Here is a 19,963-nt window from a genome sequence, read left to right on the forward strand (position 1 = left end):
TCTCAAAAATGTTATAAATTGATTTGCATTTTAATGAGGAAAATAAGTATTTGACCCCCTCTCAATCAGAAAGATTTCTGGCTCCCAGGTGTCTTTTATACAGATAACGAGCTGAGATTAGGAGCACACTCTTAAAGGGAGTGCTCCTAATCTCAGCTTGTTACCTATTTAAAAGACACCTGTCCACAGAAGCAATCAATCAATCAGATTCCAAACTCTCCACCATGGCCAAGACCAAAGAGCTCTCCAAGGATGTCAGGGACAAGATTGTAGACCTACACAAAGCTGGAATGGGCTACAAGACCATCACCAAGCAGCTTGGTGAGAAGGTGACAACAGTTGGTGCGATTATTCGCAAATAGAAGAAACACAAAAGAACTGTCAATCTCCCTCGGCCTGAGGCTCCACGCAAGATCTCACCTCGTGGAGTTGCAATGATCATGAGAACGGTGAGGAATCAGCCCAGACCTACACGGGAGGATCTTGTCAATGATCTCAAGGCAGCTGGGTCCATAGTCACCAAGAAAACAATTGGTAACACACTACGCCATGAAGGACTGAAATCCTGCAGTGCCCGCAAGGTCCCCCTGCTCAAGAAAGCACATATACATGCCCGTCTGAAGTTTGCCAATGAACATCTGAATGATTCAGAGGAGAACTGGGTGAAAGTGTTGTGGTCAGATGAGACCAAAATCGAGCTCTTTGGCATCAACTCAACTCGCCGTGTTTGGAGGAGGAGGAATGCTGCCTATGACCCCAAGAACACCATCCCCACCGTCAAACATGGAGGTGGAAACATTATGCTTTGGGGTTGTTTTTCTGCTAAGGGGACAGGACAACTTCACAGCATCAAAGGGACGATGGACGGGGCCATGTACCGTCAAATATTGGGTGAGAACCTCCTTCCCTCAGCCAGGGCATTGAAAATGGGTTGTGGATGGGTATTCCAGCATGACAATGACCCAAAACACACGGCCAAGGCAACAAAGGAGTGGCTCAAGAAGAAGCACATTAAGGTCCTGGAGTGGCCTAGCCAGTCTCCAGACCTTAATCCCATAGAAAATCTGTGGAGGGAGCTGAGGGTTCGAGTTGCCAAACGTCAGCCTCGAAACCTTAATGACTTGGAGAAGATCTGCAAAGAGGAGTGGGACAAAATCCCTCCTGAGATGTGTGCAAACCTGGTGGCCAACTACCAGAAACGTCTTACCTCCGTGATTGCCAACAAGGGTTTTGCCACCAAGTACTAATTCATGTTTTGCAAAGGGGTCAAATACTTATTTCCCTCATTAAAATGCAAATCAATTTATAACATTTTTGACATGCGTTTTTCTGGATTTTTTTGTTGTTATTCTGTCTCTCACTGTTCAAATAAACATACCATTAAAATTATAGACTGATCATTTCTTTGTCAGTGGGCAAACGTACAAAATCAGCAGGGGATCAAATACTTTATTTCCCTCACTGTAGTTTTCATCTGCTTCACATCAAATAGGTGAGGGTACACTAGAAAAACTTACAAAGAAAGGATTCCATATTTCAATTCATTTGGCCCATTTTAAAGATATATTTTATTTAAGTTTGGATTGTTTTTCAAGTTTTGAAAGGCTGGTAAACAGCATTAATAGATGATAGGTGGGGTTGCAGATGGGGGTAAACCACCAGTCTACAAAGCTAAAGCTTCCAGGTTTGTGTCCCCCTTGGAGATACTACGTTTTGTTTTAGCTTCGACATACATTAAATCATATTAATATACAGTTGAAGTCGGAAGTTTACATACACCTTAGCCAAATACATTTCAACTCAGTTTTTCACAATTCCTGACATTTAATCCTAGTAAAAATGCCCCGTCTTAGGTCAGTTAGGATCACCACTTTATTTTAAGAATAGTAGAGAGAATGATTTATTTCAGCTTTTATTTCTTTCATCACATTCCCAGTGGGTCAGAAGTTTACATACACTCAATTAGTATTTGGTAGCATTGCCTTTAAATTGTTTAACTTGGGTCAAACGTTTCGGGTAGCATTCCACAAGCTTCCCACAATAAGTTGGGTGAATTTTGGCCCATTCCTCCTGACAGAGCTGGTGTAACTGAGTCAGGTTCGTAGGCCTCCTTGCTCGCACACGCTTTTTCAGTTCTGCCCACATATGTTCTATAGGATTGAGGTCAGGGCTTTGTAATGGCCACGCCAATACCTTGACTTTGTTGTCCTTAAGCCATTTTGCCACAACTTTGGAAGTATGCTTGGGGTCATTGTCCATTTGGAAGACCCATTTGCGACCAAGCTTTAACCTCCTGACTGATGTCTTGAGATGTTGGTTCAATATATCAACATCATTTTCCTTCCTCATGATGCCATCTATTTTGTGAAGTGCACCAGTCCCTCCTGCAGCAAAGCACCCCAACAGCATGATGCTGCCACCCCAGTGCTTTACGGTTGGGATGGTGTTCTTCGGCTTGCAAGACACCCCTTTTTTCCTCCAAACATAACAATGGTCGTTACGGCCAAACAGTTCTATTTTTGTTTCATCAGAAGAGAGGACATTTCTCCAAAAAGTACGATCTTTGTCCCCATGTGCAGTTGCAAACAGTAGTCTGGCTTTTTTATGGCAGTTTTGGAGAAGTGGCTTCTTCCTTGCTGAGCGGCCTTTCAGGTTATGTCGATATAGGACTCGTTTTTCTGTGGATATAGATACTTTTGTACCTGTTTTCCTCCAGCATCTTCACAAGGTCCTTTGCTGTTGTTCTTGGATTGATTTGCACTTTTCACACCAAAGTACGTTCGTCTCCTTCCTGAGCGATATGATGGCTGCGTGGTCCCATGGTGTTTATACTTGCGTAATATTGTTTGTACAGATGAACGTGGTACCTTCAGGTGTTTGGAAATTGCTCCCAAGGACGAACCAGACTTGTGGAGGTCTACAATTTTTTTTCTGAGGTCTTGGCTAATTTCTTTTGATTTTCCCATGATGTCAAGCAAATAGGCACTGAGTTTGAAGGTATGACTTGAAATACATCCACAGGTACACCTCCAATTGACTCAAATGATGTCAACTAGCCTATAAGAAGCTTCTAAAGCCATGACATCATTTTCTGTAATTTTCCAAGCTGTTTATAGGCACAGTCAACTTAGTGTATGTAAACTTCTGACCCACTGGAATTGTCATACAATGAATTATAAGTGAAATAATCTGTCTGTAAACAATTGTTGGAAAGATTACTTGTGTCATGCACAAAGTAGATGTCCTAATCGACTTGCCAAACTATAGTTTGTTAACAAGAAGTGTGTTTGAAAAACGAGTTTTAATGACTCCAACCTAAGTGTATGTAGACTTCCGACTTCAACTGTACACATACACACACACACAAGCCTCCTCAAAAGTTATTCTTAAGTCTCAACCCCTCTGTCTACTCCATAAATATATTTATCTATCAGGCCCTGCTAAGGCAGCTATAGATTGCAACACAAACTCTTTTTCCGTTTTTCCATGTCCATATTCAGCAGCTTTGTTAATATCTCTGAAAGATGTTAATTTCTAGCGCTAACAATGTCTCTTGGAGCTGTGGACTTGTCTGAAAGATGTCAATCAAATCTCTGGCAGGATCGAGGCAAAGCCCACACACTGTCAATACCAAATCAGGACAGTGGAAAAAATATAGCGCATGCACGGTTCGCTTGCGCTTTAAAGGGGCTGCGCTGATAGACAGACTTGATCTCAATCAGTGTAATCCCTGAGCGGTTTCCTTCCTCTCCAGCAACTGAGTTAGGAAGGACACCTGTATCTTTGTAGTGACTGGGTGTATTGATACACCATCCAAAGAGTAATTAATAACTTCACCATGCTCAAATGAATATTCTATGTCTGCTTTTTTTTTTTACCCATCTACCAATAGGTGCCCTTTTTCGCGAGGCATTGGAAAACATCCTTGGTCTTTGTGGTTGAATCTGTGTTTGAAATTCACTGCTCGACTGAGGGACCTTACAGATAATTGTATGTTTGGGGTACAGAGATGAGGTAGTCATTCAAAAAACATGTTAAATACTATTGTTGCACACAGAGAGTCCATGCAACTTATTATGTGACTTGTTAAGCACATTTTTACTCCTGTACTTGTTTAGGCTTGCCATAACAAAGGGGTTGAATACTTGACTCAAAAAATTTCAGATTTTAATTTTTAATTAATTTGTTACAAAAATTTAAAACAATTCCACTTGGACATTATCTTGTGTGTAGGCCAGTGACACAAAATCTCAATTTAATCCATTTTAAATTCAGGCTGTAACACATCAAATTGTGGAAAATGTCAAGGGGTGTGAATACTTTCTGAAGACAGTCCCAGGTACATGTGGAGATCAATAGCCTACATCATAATGTGGAGTGTGTGTCTGATGAGGAATCCAGTCACGCGGTGTCCTTGGCGCTTGTCAGGGACGACCTTTTATTAAATGTTTTTCCTTAAAGATTACTTTTTGCTGGGGGACTGGCCCTCTGATACCATCCACTATTCAAGTAGGAGTAAAGGGCATTTTGTTTCAGTGCACTGTAATGTTAAAACACGCACACACAAACACATACAAATGTACACAATACCAGAATTTTGACTTCGATACCGATACCAGGTTTAGTATCACGATACTCGATACCATCATGATACTCGATACCAAACGATACCATGGGGGAAAAAGGCGTATTAGCCAAAGTCACAGAATGGCACTTGATCCAGGCAAATAAACTCAGCTACTGCTCTGTTCAATCGTTGAGCATCTTTTAAGTTCAATATTTTTACATTTGAAATTTGACGTGAACTATTTTCAGAGACAATCATGTATGCATTAATGAATGAATTATACAATCATAAAATTAATTTTACTTAGTTTTACAAATCTATCTATATGACAAAATACTGGTAATAATTTATTTGAATGGTAAATAATGTTGCAGCCCAGGCTCCCAGTGCTTTAGCAATGAGTCAGTGGAGCAGGCAAGAGGCTATAAAGGGGCTGCACTGATATACAGACTTGATCTCAATCAGTATACGACGTGAGACACATTTGACAGAAGTACCGAAAGTAACAAAAATTCTAGCACCGAACCGTTTTTCATGATCTAGTATTGAAAAAGTACCGAAGTTTTGGTATACCATGCAAAACTAACACACACAGACACAGTCTACAGTCGGAATAGTATTTATATGGCTCTCTATATGGCACATTTCTGTCATGGGATTGGTCTGGAAATTATAACATTAAGATCGGCCCTTGTATTGACAAAATAAACAGAGGCGGAGAGAGAGACAATGGATTGTAAAGCATTTTAACAAGCAGGAAATACACAGACAAACAGGGCCTTGGCCACAGGTTGCTGTAAAGAGCCTTATTACAGCCCAATAGGTAATGAACCAACATGCCTCTGCCGTGTCAACAATGGCAAAGGAGTCATTTTTAACAACGAGGAATTAGGCCTGTGCAAGATCATGGCCCCGGCAATACGGCTACGGAGATGTGAATCTGAATCCAATGTAAAACCAATTGTGACTTTGTTTTCTCATCGCTAGTTTGGTTTTAGTTCTCTCTCCCTAATTGATGGAGAAAGTCTTGATGGAGAAAGAATTATGTCCCTGGTGACTGTTGCTAAGGAAGAGATAACCATAGCTGGGGAACATCTCTCACGAGCAAAGTCAACTCTCTGTCTCTCTGCTCTTTCTCTCCCTCCCTCACTCTGTCCGTCACTCTCTCTTTCTCTCACAGTCGTGGATGTGAGTGTGCTGCATAGTAATCGCAGGCATTATCATTTCTTATTATCAGTTCAGACACACACGGTTACTCGTTGCAAGGTATCAATTTACATATTCACCTGCCATTATCTTGCCAGAGCCATACTGGGCTCATCTTATACACATCACCTAATGAGCATTTAGCACAAACAATGCATATTTTTATCAATGATAGCACAGAGGAACTAGGCATACACATGTGAGCCTCCTAGCAAGTAGAACTGGTCACAATGTTCCCTCTAATTTTTTATGACACTGAGAAAATGTTAGGTCTTGTAAGAGGAAACTTGAATGTTGCGAGCATTCTGTGCAACTTCCAGCACACAGGCTGTACCTGCTTTAAGTTACAGTTTTAGACAGTGGCCAATATATTATTGTGGCTATTTGAGCATAATGTAAGCCTCTCAGAGTGGCCTATCAACAAAACCAACAGAGGAAATGCCATAACATTTTCATATGGAAATAGCTATTGACTTCCACCAGACTAGAATCACTACTCTCGGCGGGTCTGACCTAGAGTATGTGGACAACTACAAATACCTAGGTGTCTGGTTAGACTGTAAACTCTCCTTCCAGACTCACATTAAGCATCTCCAATCAAAAGTTCTATCTAGAATCGGCTTCCTATTTCGCAACAAAGCCTCCTTCACGCATGCTGCCAAACATGCCCTCGTAAAACTGACTATCCTACCGATCCTTGACTTCGGCGATGTCATTTACTAAATAGCCTCCAACACTCTACTCAGCAAATTGGATGTAGTCTATCACAGTGGCATCTGTTTTGTCACCAAAGCCCCCTCACTACATATTCGTTGCCAAACCCACTGGCTCCAGGTCATCTATAAATCACTGCTAGGCAAATTCCCGTCTTATCTTAGCTCACTGGTCACTATAGCAACACCCACCCGTAGTCTGCGCTCCAGCAGGTATATCTCACTGGTCATTCCCAAAGCCAACACCTCCTTTGGCCGCCATTCCTTCCAGTTCTCTGCTGCCAATGACTGGAACGAACTGCAAAAATCTCTGAAGCTGGAGACTCTTATCTCCCTCACTAACTTTAAGCGTCAGTTGTCAGAGCAGCTTATCGATCACAGCACCTGTACACAGCCTTTCTGAAATTAGCCCACCCAACTACCTCATCCCCATATTGTTATTTATTTTGCTAATTTGCACCCCAGTATCTCTATTTGCACATCATCTTTTGCACATCTATCATTCCAGTGTTAATACGAAATTGTAACTATTTTGCACTATGGTCTATTTATTGCCTTACCTCCATAACTTACTACATTCGCACACACTGTATACATATTTTCTGTTGTATTTTTGACTTTGTTTTGTTTACCCCATATGTAACTCTGTGTTGTTGTTTTTATCGCACTGCTTTGCTTTATCTTGGCCAGGTCGCAGTTGTAAATGAGAACTTGTTCTCAACTGGCTTACCTGGTTAAATAAAGGTGAAATAAAAAAATAAAAAAAAAATAGCCTACAATAGCCTATACCAGGAACTTTGATCGGGTTGGGGGCTCATCATGAGGGGCCACAGTTGCTCGCAGGTTTGCGTACCCCCCCCTCCCCACTACCACCACATTGCAAGCAAAACATTTTAGCAGCCCCCCTCTTGACAGATACATTTTTTATGTTTTATAGTCAATTTCATACCAATTTTGCCATAGGGCATAGAGAAAACGTTGCAGTTTTAAAGCAAGTTTGCTGCAAAATTATGTTGTACTGTGTTATATTTACGTTTTAGTCATTTAGCAGACGCTCTTATCCAGAGTGACTTACAGTTAGTGAGTGCATACATTTTCATAATGGCCCCCCGTGGGAATCAAACCCACAACCCTGGCGTTGCAAACACCATGCTCTACCAACTGAGCTACACGAGACCTACGTTATATGATGCATGAAACCACTTTCCAAAATAAAATGCATCATCATTATTGTTACCATACATGAAATGAGACAAAACTGTATGCTACCCTCTGCCCATTGGCTTATTTGCACTGACACTGAACAGGAAAACGTCATTTGGAAGTTGTGCAAGCGGTCTCTTGCTGCAAAAGGAGGAAACACAAGTAACCTCTTCTTTTTCTTCTTCTCTGGTATAATGGTGTTTGCACAAATTTAATGTGCATTCCGCCACCCACTGTACATGTAGCTAGTGAACTTAAAAAATAGTCCATTGCGAAAAAAGGTGGACACGCACACACACACACAAATAGCTAAATCAAAAAACACATTCCACTTCCAGTTCAATCAAGATCACATCCCTACACAGGCTCAGGGGCCTGGGAGGGGGAACAACTTCATTCAGTATTCCCTGCAATATTTAAACCGTTAGTTCCTGAAAAACCCCAAACTTTCAAACCGCATATACAATTATTTCCAGTTTCTTGGACTTCTTGTTAGTTTGGGCTGAACAATTAATCACATGTGGAATAAACACCACAATCTGCACCTTCTTTATGATCAGCATATCAGTCTCTCTCAACTGTTGAACGACATTCTGAGTCTCCACAGACTGCGGGGCATCCACCACCATATCTTCAGCTCCACTCACTTCATCTACCATTTCATGCACCTCCTTGTAGGAGACCTGCTGTACAGCCCTGACCCTTGCCACTTCAAACTCCTTTACCCTTGCACCACCGTCGTCCTTCTACACGCCATTCTTCAGTAGACTCCGTACATCTGCACACACTCGAAACATGGCCAAAAACTGCAATGGTTTTTCCCAGTGCATGTTTCACCATCTTTGACACCTGAAACGCACCTCCCAGATATGCATCCTTAATCAACAAACGCATCCCAACAAGAAACAACATGGCTGCCATTTTACAGCCCTCTAACCAATTGTACTATTATGTGTGTTTTTTCGCGTTATTTGTAATTTATTCTGTACATAATGTTTCTGTCATTGTCTCTTATAACCAAAAAGAGCTTCTGGATATCAGGACAGCGATTACTCACCTCGTATTGGACAAATATGTTTTCTTCAACGAGGCGGCCGCGAAAGATATCCTACAAACACCCGACAAGGCACAAATCCCCGTCATTCGCAGGAGAAAGAGATGGAGATATCGTGGACGTAGGTCGGGGTGCCTCGTAAGGTTCCGACGGCGCGTGAGTAAACTGCCTCTTCCTTCAATCCTATTAGCCAATCTTCAATCATTGGAAAATAAAATAGATGACCTACGATTACGCTTATCCTACCAACGGGACATTAAAATCTGTAATATCTTATGTTTCACCGAGTCGTGGCTGAACGACGACATGGACAACATACAGCTAGCGGGCTATACGCAACATCGGCAGGATAGAACGGCTGACTCCGTTAAGGCAAGGGGTGGCGGTCTGTGTATATTTGTAAACAACAGCTGGTGCACAAAATCAAATACTAAGGAAGTCTCAAGGTTTTGCTCGCCTGAGGTAGAGTACCTTATGATAAGCTGTAGACCACACAATTTACCAAGAGAGTTTTCATCTATATTTTTCATAGCTGTCTATTTACCACCACAAACCAATGCTGGCATTAAGATTGCATTCAATGAGCTGTATAAGGCCATAAATCAACAGGAAAACGCTCATCCAGAGGCAGTGCTCCTAGTGGCCGGGGACTTTAATGCAGGGAAACTTAAATCCGTTCTACCTGATTTCTACCAGCATGTTAAATGTGCAACCAGAGGAAAAAAAAACTCTAGACCACCTTTACTTCACACACAGAGATGCATACAAAGCTCTCCCTCGCCCTCCATTTGGCAAATCTGACCATAACTCTATCCTCCTGATTCCTGCTTATGAGCAAAAACTAAAGCAGGAAGCAGCAGTGACTCGGTTAATAAAAAAGTGGTCAGATGACGCAGATGCTAAGCTACAGGACTGTTTTGCTAGCACAGACTGGAACATGTTCCGGGATTCTTCAGATAGCATTGAGGAGTACACCACATCAGTCACTGGCTTCATCAATAAGTGCATCGATGACGTCGTCCCCACAGTGACCATACGTACATACCCCAACCAGAAGCCATGGATTACAGGCAACATCCGCACTGAACTAAAGGGTAGAGCAGCCGCTTTCAAGGAGCGGGACTCTAACCCGGACGCTTATCAGAAATCCCGCTATGCCCTCCGACGAACCATCAAACAGGCAAAGAGTCAGTACAGGACTAAGATTGAATCGTACTACACCGGCTCTGACGCTCATCGGATGTGGCAGGGCTTGAAAACTATTACAGATTACAAAGGGAAGCACAGCCGCGAGCTGCCCAGTGACACAAGACTTCCAGACGAGCTAAACCACTTCTATGCTCGCTTCGAGGCAAGCAACACTGAAGCATGCATGAGAGCACTAGCAGTTCCGGATGACTATGTGATCACACTCTCCGTAGCCAATGTGTGTAAGACTTTTAAGCAGGTCAACATTCACAAGGCCGCAGGGCCAGATGGATTACCAGGACGTGTACTCTGAGCATGTGCTGACCAACTGGCAAGTGTCTTCACTGACATTTTCAACATGTTCCTGACTGAGTCTGTAATACCAACATGTTTCAAGCAGACCACCATAGTCCCCGTGCCCAAGGACACTAAGATAACCTGCCTAAATGACTACCGACCCGTAGCACTGACGTCTGTAGCCATGAAGTGCTTAGAAAGGCTGGTCATGGCTCACATCAACAGCATTATCCTAGAAACCCTAGACCCACTCCAATTTGCATACCGCCCCAACAGATCCACAGATGATGCAATCTCTATTGCACTCCACACTGCCCTTTCCCACCTGGACAAGAGGAACACCTACGTGAGAATGCTATTCATTGACTACAGCTCAGCATTCAACACCATAGTGCCCTCAAAACTCATCACTAAGATAAGGATCCTGGGACTAAACACCTCCCTCTGCAACTGGATCCTGGACTTCCTGACGGGCCGCCCCCAGGTGGTAAGGGTAAGTAACAACACATCTGCCACACTGATCCTCAACACGGGGGCCCCTCAGGGGTGCGTGCTCAGTCCCCTCCTGTACTCCCTGTTCACCCATGACTGCATGGCCAGGCACGACTCCAACACCATCATTAAGTTTGCCGACGACACAACAGTGGTATGCCTGATCACCGACAACGATGAGACAGCCTATAGGGAGGAGGTCAGAGACCTGGCCGTGTGGTGCCAGGATAACAACCTCTCCCTCAACGTGACCAAGACAAAGGAGATGATTGTGGACTACAGAAAAAATAAAGAGGACTGAGCACGCCACCATTCTCATCGATGGGGCTGTAGTGGAACAGGTTGAGGGCTTGAAGTTCCTTGGTGTCCACATTACCAACGAACTATCATGGTCCAAACACACCAAGACAGTCGTGAAGAGGGCACAACAAAGCCTATTCCCCCTCAGGAGACTGAAAAGATTTGGCATGGGTCCTCAGATCCTCAAAAGATTCTACAGCTGCACCATCGAGAGCATCCTGACTGGTTGCATCTCCGCCTGGTATGGCAACTGCTCGGCGTCCGACTGCAGGGCACTACAGAGGGTAGTGCGTACGGACCAGTACATCACTGGGGCCAAGCGTCCTGCCATCCAGGACCTCTATACCAGGCGGTGTCAGAGGAAGGCCCTCAAAATTGTCAAAGACTCCAGCCACCCTAGTCATAGACTGTTCTCTCTGCTACCGCACGGCAAGCGGTACCGGAGTGCCAAGCCTAGGTCCAAAATACTTCTCAACAGCTTCTACCCCCAAGCCATAAGACTCCTGAACAGCTAATCATGGCGACCTAGACTATTTGCACTGCCCCCCCACCCCCACCCCCACCCCATCTTTTTACGCTGCTGCTACTCTGTTAATTATTTATGCATAGTCACTTTAACTCTACCCACCTGTACATATTAGCTCAACTACCTCAACTAGCCGGTGCCCCCGCACATTGACTCTGCACTGGTACCCCCCTGTATATATAGCCTCCCTACTGTTATTTTATTTTACTACACTTTTTTGTAGTTGTTTTATTTTACTCTTTTATAAAAAAATATATGCATTGTTGGTTAAGGGCTGTAAGTAAGCATTTCACTGTAATGTGTACACCTGTTGTATTCGGCGCATGTGGCCAATAACATTTGATTTGATTTGATTTGATTAACTCCAGTTCTATGAGTGGAGCGGAGCACCATAGAGGAGCTCTGCTCCTATTGGTTTACCCCGCTGCCTATGCAGCGAACAGCCTGAGACAGAATTATGCACACACCTGCAGCCAATAGGAGTACAGGTGTCCCTGTAAGAGGGGACGCTTCCCCTCAATCAGCCTCCTGAGATATTATCTTCAGCGAGACTAGAGAGGGTCGGCAGGGCCTTAAGTCCTATGGGGCTCCGCTCCACTCATAGAACTGGAGTTACACTCCGGTAACTATCGTTCTATATCGTGGAGCTCCGCCCCATAGGGGAGCTCTGCTCCTACTGGTTTAAGGCGGAGCGCAACACTCCAAAATGTACTCCCTGCCGAGCCCAACACTTCCCATCGAAATGAAAAGGTTGGGCCTAGCAATGGCTGCGACCAAGTCCCGCAGTACTGTAACACACTGTGTCACAATAAACTGTGTCATCGGTCCAAATCCGCCCCACCTAGTCCAATGGCATCACTAATGTCTGGTGGGCAGATCACCAGAATACGGGCCATACTAATCTGTACTAGCAGATAGATGGTACCTCAATATCCTGTTACAACAATACCGACCACTAATGGAATGACACAAAGTGTAGCCCGCCCCACTCAATCAATGGAACCCCAAAGATTAGTGGGCAGATCCTAGAACATGCCTTCTACTGTACTGAACATGTCAGCCAGGAGTCATGCTAAAACATGTCTTTCTATCAGAAGCGGACCTGAAAGAGACCTGTCTCCTCGGTCCTGCATTCCTCTTTCTTAGCTCAAGTCCTCCCCTCAGCCACGCTGAGTACAGACTGAGCCAAAGAGTTAGAAGACATATCCAAGAGATAGAAACGGATAAATGGAGACAGTGACGACCACGACGCCGCTGCACAGATATCCTCTACCCCTGTTCCTCTGAAAAGGGCAGTAGAAGCCGCTACTCCACGAGTGGAGTGGGCTCTTATACCCTGAGGCAATTGTTGCCCCGCTGCCTCATAAGCTGTCTCAATGCCTTCGCAAAGCCAATGAGACAGACGCTGTTTCGAAAGTGGTCTACCTAGTGCAGCCGCACCGTGACACAAAAACAGCTGAGGCGATGACCTAATCGCTGCTGTATGCTCAACGTAACACGCCAAAGTGCGCACTGGGCACAGGCGATGGAGCCTTTCCTCTCTCCTCTCCCCATGGGGAGGGGGAGAAAAAGCCCACATCTCCATGGTCTGTGATCTATATGAGCTCTTAATAACCTTCGGCATAAATGCCGGGTTAGGACGTCACACCGCTCTGCTCAAATCACCATTAATGGCAAGGCAGTCGGGTCTCGTCGAAAGAGCACACAAATCACTGACACGCTTAGCAGTAGTCAAAGCGAGCAACAGTGCCGTCTTCATAGACAGCATCTTGAGGGGTATTTGATTCAATGGGTCGAACGGCGACTCACAGAGCGCTTCGAGTACCAAAGCCAAATCCCACTGAGGAAGCGTGGCTCTAGGCATTGGCTTATGCCGCCACGTTCCCAATAAGAAACGTTTCATAGAGGGTGGCTGAAGACAATGTCTCTGCCAAACCCCTCGTGACAAGCTGAAATCGCGACTGCAAACACCTTAATGGTGGCGGGCGATCGCTGCTTATCAAACATAAACTGCAGGAACGAGAGTACACTCTCAACCCGACAGTTCATGGGGTCTACATTCTCTGTGACACACCACTGTGAAAACACGTTCCATTTACTGGCATACACCCTGGAAGTGGAACCTGCACGTGAACCCTGTATGGTCCTGATTACTGAATCAGATAACCCACGGCGCTCTAGCCTGTCCCTCTCAGGAGCCAAGCCTTCAGTGGTTGGCCGATTATGGGCAATCGCCCTATTGAGCCTCCCGCCTGAGACAACGCGTCCCGTCAATGTGGAATTGGCCAAGGTGGCGCAATCAACATCTGACTCATCTCCGCGAACCATGGAGCCCCTGGGCGATCAGGGGCCACCAATATTATTGACAGCACGCCTGATCTCACCCTGGCTAACAGTGGGAGAATGCAGGACAGCGGTGGGAATGCATACAGGAGAACTCTCGGCCACGGTCGGTGTGCAAACACGTCCCTCCCCAGTGGCGGTTCATCCTGTTCCCTCAGAGAGAACCATAGAGGACAATGCGCATTCACACGTGACGCAAATAAGTCCACCTCGGCTCTCCTGAACTGTTCCCAAATTTGGAGAACAATGTCCGGGTGCAGACGCCACTCGTCGTCTCGAGGACCCCCTGTCTCGAGGACTCCCACGTTCAAGTAGCCCGGAATGTGTGCTGCTCTCAACGAGCGAAGGTGCTCGTGAGCCCACAGCCACAATTCCTCCGCCGACCGGTGGAGTGCAGGAGACCTGACTCATCCCTGGTGATTTATGTAGGCTACTGTGGTCCGGTTGTCTGACCAGACCAACACATCGCGACCCCGAACTATTTTCAGAGACAATCATGTATGCATTAATGAATGAATTATACAATCATAAAATTAATTTTACTTAGTTTTACAAATCTATCTATATGACAAAATACTGGTAATAATTTATTTGAATGGTAAATAATGTTGCAGCCCAGGCTCCCAGTGCTTTAGCAATGAGTCAGTGGAGCAGGCAAGAGGCTATAAAGGGGCTGCACTGATATACAGACTTGATCTCAATCAGTATACGACGTGAGACACATTTGACAGAAGTACCGAAAGTAACAAAAATTCTAGCACCGAACCGTTTTTCATGATCTAGTATTGAAAAAGTACCGAAGTTTTGGTATACCATGCAAAACTAACACACACAGACACAGTCTACAGTCGGAATAGTATTTATATGGCTCTCTATATGGCACATTTCTGTCATGGGATTGGTCTGGAAATTACAACATTAAGATCGGCCCTTGTATTGACAAAATAAACAGAGGCGGAGAGAGAGACAATGGATTGTAAAGCATTTTAACAAGCAGGAAATACACAGACAAACAGGGCCTTGGCCACAGGTTGCTGTAAAGAGCCTTATTACAGCCCAATAGGTAATGAACCAACATGCCTCTGCCGTGTCAACAATGGCAAAGGAGTCATTTTTAACAACGAGGAATTAGGCCTGTGCAAGATCATGGCCCCGGCAATACGGCTACGGAGATGTGAATCTGAATCCAATGTAAAACCAATTGTGACTTTGTTTTCTCATCGCTAGTTTGGTTTTAGTTCTCTCTCCCTAATTGATGGAGAAAGTCTTGATGGAGAAAGAATTATGTCCCTGGTGACTGTTGCTAAGGAAGAGATAACCATAGCTGGGGAACATCTCTCACGAGCAAAGTCAACTCTCTGTCTCTCTGCTCTTTCTCTCCCTCCCTCACTCTGTCCGTCACTCTCTCTTTCTCTCACAGTCGTGGATGTGAGTGTGCTGCATAGTAATCGCAGGCATTATCATTTCTTATTATCAGTTCAGACACACACGGTTACTCGTTGCAAGGTATCAATTTACATATTCACCTGCCATTATCTTGCCAGAGCCATACTGGGCTCATCTTATACACATCACCTAATGAGCATTTAGCACAAACAATGCATATTTTTATCAATGATAGCACAGAGGAACTAGGCATACACATGTGAGCCTCCTAGCAAGTAGAACTGGTCACAATGTTCCCTCTAATTTTTTATGACACTGAGAAAATGTTAGGTCTTGTAAGAGGAAACTTGAATGTTGCGAGCATTCTGTGCAACTTCCAGCACACAGGCTGTACCTGCTTTAAGTTACAGTTTTAGACAGTGGCCAATATATTATTGTGGCTATTTGAGCATAATGTAAGCCTCTCAGAGTGGCCTATCAACAAAACCAACAGAGGAAATGCCATAACATTTTCATATGGAAATAGCTATTGACTTCCACCAGACTAGAATCACTACTCTCGGCGGGTCTGACCTAGAGTATGTGGACAACTACAAATACCTAGGTGTCTGGTTAGACTGTAAACTCTCCTTCCAGACTCACATTAAGCATCTCCAATCAAAAGTTCTATCTAGAATCGGCTTCCTATTTCGCAACAAAGCCTCCTTCACGCATGCTGCCAAACATGCCCTCGTAAAACTGACTATCCTACCGATCCTTGACTTCGGCGATGTCATTTACTAAATAGCCTCCAACACTCTACTCAGCAAATTGGATGTAGTCTATCACAGTGGCATCTGTTTTGTCACCAAAGCCCCCTCACTACATATTCGTTGCCAAACCCACTGGCTCCAGGTCATCTATAAATCACTGCTAGGCAAATTCCCGTCTTATCTTAGCTCACTGGTCACTATAGCAACACCCACCCGTAGTCTGCGCTCCAGCAGGTATATCTCACTGGTCATTCCCAAAGCCAACACCTCCTTTGGCCGCCATTCCTTCCAGTTCTCTGCTGCCAATGACTGGAACGAACTGCAAAAATCTCTGAAGCTGGAGACTCTTATCTCCCTCACTAACTTTAAGCGTCAGTTGTCAGAGCAGCTTATCGATCACAGCACCTGTACACAGCCTTTCTGAAATTAGCCCACCCAACTACCTCATCCCCATATTGTTATTTATTTTGCTAATTTGCACCCCAGTATCTCTATTTGCACATCATCTTTTGCACATCTATCATTCCAGTGTTAATACGAAATTGTAACTATTTTGCACTATGGTCTATTTATTGCCTTACCTCCATAACTTACTACATTCGCACACACTGTATACATATTTTCTGTTGTATTTTTGACTTTGTTTTGTTTACCCCATATGTAACTCTGTGTTGTTGTTTTTATCGCACTGCTTTGCTTTATCTTGGCCAGGTCGCAGTTGTAAATGAGAACTTGTTCTCAACTGGCTTACCTGGTTAAATAAAGGTGAAATAAAAAAAATTAAAAAAAATAGCCTACAATAGCCTATACCAGGAACTTTGATCGGGTTGGGGGCTCATCATGAGGGGCCACAGTTGCTCGCAGGTTTGCGTACCCCCCCCTCCCCACTACCACCACATTGCAAGCAAAACATTTTAGCAGCCCCCCTCTTGACAGATACATTTTTTATGTTTTATAGTCAATTTCATACCAATTTTGCCATAGGGCATAGAGAAAACGTTGCAGTTTTAAAGCAAGTTTGCTGCAAAATTATGTTGTACTGTGTTATATTTACGTTTTAGTCATTTAGCAGACGCTCTTATCCAGAGTGACTTACAGTTAGTGAGTGCATACATTTTCATAATGGCCCCCCGTGGGAATCAAACCCACAACCCTGGCGTTGCAAACACCATGCTCTACCAACTGAGCTACACGAGACCTACGTTATATGATGCATGAAACCACTTTCCAAAATAAAATGCATCATCATTATTGTTACCATACATGAAATGAGACAAAACTGTATGCTACCCTCTGCCCATTGGCTTATTTGCACTGACACTGAACAGGAAAACGTCATTTGGAAGTTGTGCAAGCGGTCTCTTGCTGCAAAAGGAGGAAACACAAGTAACCTCTTCTTTTTCTTCTTCTCTGGTATAATGGTGTTTGCACAAATTTAATGTGCATTCCGCCACCCACTGTACATGTAGCTAGTGAACTTAAAAAATAGTCCATTGCGAAAAAAGGTGGACACGCACACACACACACAAATAGCTAAATCAAAAAACACATTCCACTTCCAGTTCAATCAAGATCACATCCCTACACAGGCTCAGGGGCCTGGGAGGGGGAACAACTTCATTCAGTATTCCCTGCAATATTTAAACCGTTAGTTCCTGAAAAACCCCAAACTTTCAAACCGCATATACAATTATTTCCAGTTTCTTGGACTTCTTGTTAGTTTGGGCTGAACAATTAATCACATGTGGAATAAACACCACAATCTGCACCTTCTTTATGATCAGCATATCAGTCTCTCTCAACTGTTGAACGACATTCTGAGTCTCCACAGACTGCGGGGCATCCACCACCATATCTTCAGCTCCACTCACTTCATCTACCATTTCATGCACCTCCTTGTAGGAGACCTGCTGTACAGCCCTGACCCTTGCCACTTCAAACTCCTTTACCCTTGCACCACCGTCGTCCTTCTACACGCCATTCTTCAGTAGACTCCGTACATCTGCACACACTCGAAACATGGCCAAAAACTGCAATGGTTTTTCCCAGTGCATGTTTCACCATCTTTGACACCTGAAACGCACCTCCCAGATATGCATCCTTAATCAACAAACGCATCCCAACAAGAAACAACATGGCTGCCATTTTACAGCCCTCTAACCAATTGTACTATTATGTGTGTTTTTTCGCGTTATTTGTAATTTATTCTGTACATAATGTTTCTGTCATTGTCTCTTATAACCAAAAAGAGCTTCTGGATATCAGGACAGCGATTACTCACCTCGTATTGGACAAATATGTTTTCTTCAACGAGGCGGCCGCGAAAGATATCCTACAAACACCCGACAAGGCACAAATCCCCGTCATTCGCAGGAGAAAGAGATGGAGATATCGTGGACGTAGGTCGGGGTGCCTCGTAAGGTTCCGACGGCGCGTGAGTAAACTGCCTCTTCCTTCAATCCTATTAGCCAATCTTCAATCATTGGAAAATAAAATAGATGACCTACGATTACGCTTATCCTACCAACGGGACATTAAAATCTGTAATATCTTATGTTTCACCGAGTCGTGGCTGAACGACGACATGGACAACATACAGCTAGCGGGCTATACGCAACATCGGCAGGATAGAACGGCTGACTCCGTTAAGGCAAGGGGTGGCGGTCTGTGTATATTTGTAAACAACAGCTGGTGCACAAAATCAAATACTAAGGAAGTCTCAAGGTTTTGCTCGCCTGAGGTAGAGTACCTTATGATAAGCTGTAGACCACACAATTTACCAAGAGAGTTTTCATCTATATTTTTCATAGCTGTCTATTTACCACCACAAACCAATGCTGGCATTAAGATTGCATTCAATGAGCTGTATAAGGCCATAAATCAACAGGAAAACGCTCATCCAGAGGCAGTGCTCCTAGTGGCCGGGGACTTTAATGCAGGGAAACTTAAATCCGTTCTACCTGATTTCTACCAGCATGTTAAATGTGCAACCAGAGGAAAAAAAAACTCTAGACCACCTTTACTTCACACACAGAGATGCATACAAAGCTCTCCCTCGCCCTCCATTTGGCAAATCTGACCATAACTCTATCCTCCTGATTCCTGCTTATGAGCAAAAACTAAAGCAGGAAGCAGCAGTGACTCGGTTAATAAAAAAGTGGTCAGATGACGCAGATGCTAAGCTACAGGACTGTTTTGCTAGCACAGACTGGAACATGTTCCGGGATTCTTCAGATAGCATTGAGGAGTACACCACATCAGTCACTGGCTTCATCAATAAGTGCATCGATGACGTCGTCCCCACAGTGACCATACGTACATACCCCAACCAGAAGCCATGGATTACAGGCAACATCCGCATTGAACTAAAGGGTAGAGCAGCCGCTTTCAAGGAGCGGGACTCTAACCCGGACGCTTATCAGAAATCCCGCTATGCCCTCCGACGAACCATCAAACAGGCAAAGAGTCAGTACAGGACTAAGATTGAATCGTACTACACCGGCTCTGACGCTCATCGGATGTGGCAGGGCTTGAAAACTATTACAGATTACAAAGGGAAGCACAGCCGCGAGCTGCCCAGTGACACAAGACTTCCAGACGAGCTAAACCACTTCTATGCTCGCTTCGAGGCAAGCAACACTGAAGCATGCATGAGAGCACTAGCAGTTCCGGATGACTATGTGATCACACTCTCCGTAGCCAATGTGTGTAAGACTTTTAAGCAGGTCAACATTCACAAGGCCGCAGGGCCAGATGGATTACCAGGACGTGTACTCTGAGCATGTGCTGACCAACTGGCAAGTGTCTTCACTGACATTTTCAACATGTTCCTGACTGAGTCTGTAATACCAACATGTTTCAAGCAGACCACCATAGTCCCCGTGCCCAAGGACACTAAGATAACCTGCCTAAATGACTACCGACCCGTAGCACTGA

The sequence above is a fragment of the Coregonus lavaretus genome (assembly GCF_964263955.1).
Source record: "Coregonus lavaretus genome assembly, chromosome: 37".
Classification (NCBI taxonomy): domain Eukaryota; kingdom Metazoa; phylum Chordata; class Actinopteri; order Salmoniformes; family Salmonidae; genus Coregonus; species Coregonus lavaretus.